Raw genomic sequence first — 2,382 nt, 5'->3', positions numbered from 1 at the left:
CTCCCCGCCCCGCCTCCTAACCCGGGAGGGGCAGCTAACCCCACCCCCAAGCGCTGGGCTGATCTCTGCCTATGTGACGACCACAGTGTTCCGAACCAATCGGCGTCCGAGCACCACAGGGCGGCCGCGCGGGAGGGGTGGTGAGAAGGGGGTTCGACAGGGCGTGGCAGCCAATCGGCAGCCGCCGGCTGCGTCGCCAGCCGGGTCCAGCGGAACGCTCCGAGCCCGCTCCGGCTCTGGTGTAACCGATGTCAAGGGAGTTAGACCAGATTACACGGGCTGACCCCTAATCGCCACTGCCGGCCTCAAGTGCCTTTTCTGGGCATTTCCAGCCCCCCGTGGCAAGCTGTCCTGCTGGTCTCGGGGACGAGGCGTCTCCTCCTGCACTCACCCCCTGCAGCGGGAGAGACAGCCCCACCTGCACGGACAGCTGCCCTTAGTCAGCGGTGCACCCTGGCGGGATGAGTGTCGCAGTTTCTGGGACATAGGCCTGCGCACGGGGTCTGCCGGATGTGCCCAGGCACACCCTAATCAGGGCCGCCGCAAGCGCAAAAAAAAGGGGGGCGGCCGGACTGCTGGAGATGGGGGGCGGGGGAGTCCGGGGTGCGTGGGGGGGGGGGCGGCCGGTCCGGCCCGGCCTAGCCTGGCCTCTCTTCTCCATCGCCGCTTTCCACTGCGGGGCAGAAGCTTGGTGGTGCGGCGCGACTTGGGCTCTGTTTTACGGCTCCAGGGCAGCCAAGCTCCCCCCTCTTCCGCCAGCCTGCTGCGTACTCACCCCTCCTCCTGTGCGAGAAGAGGCGGGGGTAGGGCCTTGGGACAGGGAGTGGACTGGGGGGTATACCTCCTCCAACCTCCTGCTCTGAACTGCTCAGGGCAGGGGGCTGGGAGCACCCCCACGACCCCAGCGCACCTCCCCTGCACCCACCCTCACATGCTCCCAGCTCCCTGCCCTGACTCGTGCAACCCACACACACCCCAGCCCTGACTCTTGCACCTCCACACGTACCCAGCCCCCCACACCCTGTGCCCTGACTCCTGCACACATCCCCAACCCCTCCCCTTGCACCAAATGGGGAGGTCCTGCGCCCTCCTGCCCACATATCCACCTGCACCCCTCACACCAAACAGGAGCTGCCCTAGGTAAGCGCTCCACACTCCAACCTCCTACCTCAACCCTGAGCCCCCTCCCCTATTCTAGCTCACAGGACAAAGAACCGTGCTCTCCACAGACTGTAGGAATCAGGGCCATCCTTACCCATACGCAAAGTACACAGCTGTGTGCTGCTCCGCCCCACCCCCACCCCCACTTCACCCCTTTCCCTGAGGACTGCAGCAGGGCTTGGGCCTGCCCTGCACTCACCAGGCAGCAGGAAGTGGAGCGACCTGGCCCCAGCCCACTCCATGCCGTCAGCTCCCAGCCACGCCACTGGTGAGTGCTGGGGAGCAGTTCCACCTGCCCCCCAAGTCCCAAGACTGGGAGCCAGGGAGCAGAGTGGAGCGGGCTGGGACCGGGTCACTCCATTTCCCGCTGCCCCGTGACTGTGGGATCGGGCCTGCCCTGCACTCACCGGGCAGCAGGAAGTGGAGCGACCCGGCCCCAACCTGCTCCACTCCGCCGGCTTGTGCTTGGGGGAGGTTTCCCCTCTTCCCCCCCAAGCCTGCTCCTGCCTCCCCACCCGTGGAGGCCTGGGGCTGCACAGGGCACCAAAACAGCTAGGCACGGCCCTGGTAGGAATGCTAGAGATTAGGGTATGTTTGCAGTGGTGTTGTAGCCATGTTTGGTGCAGAATATTAAAGAGAAAGTGGATTGGGTAATATCTGTTTTTGGACCAATATGTGTTGACACAAGAGACACTCGAGCTTACACACCTGAAGAAGAGCTCTGTGCAAACTCAAAGGCCTGTCTATCTCACTAACAGAAGTTGGTCCAATAAAAGATATTACCTCACTTACCTTGTCTTTCCAGAGATTAGGGTAGACAGGAGTGTGCAGCATTTAAGGTAGCATCTTGCTGACCTGGTGGAACTAGTGAGGTGAGGAGAGGGTAAGGGGCAGAGATGTCCACTTAAAAACCCCACTCACCTTTTCCAATTTCTTTCCACGTAGAGGGCCACACAAGGGGCTCTCTGAAGTGATTATCTCCTCTTTGCCCCCTAATCCCGCTCCCCCACTCAGTGCGCTACTAGAGAAACTCAAGAGGAAAGCCTAAATATTCACTTCCTTGGTTGCAGGCCATGCCCATATATGTCCAGTGTTCCAACACCCCTCATTAAGGGTGCATTTTCACCAAGTAAAAAGGTGTTCTTTTCTCAAGTTAATTAACATGTAAAAAACATGAGGTGCAATCCTAGTGAAGACAAAGCAGTGTGTAGTTTTCATCTG

This window comes from Lepidochelys olivacea (genome assembly GCF_965140295.1).
Source record: "Lepidochelys olivacea isolate rLepOli2 genome assembly, chromosome: 2".
Lineage (NCBI taxonomy): Eukaryota > Metazoa > Chordata > Testudines > Cheloniidae > Lepidochelys > Lepidochelys olivacea.
Note: the sequence above shows the minus strand (reverse complement) of the source record.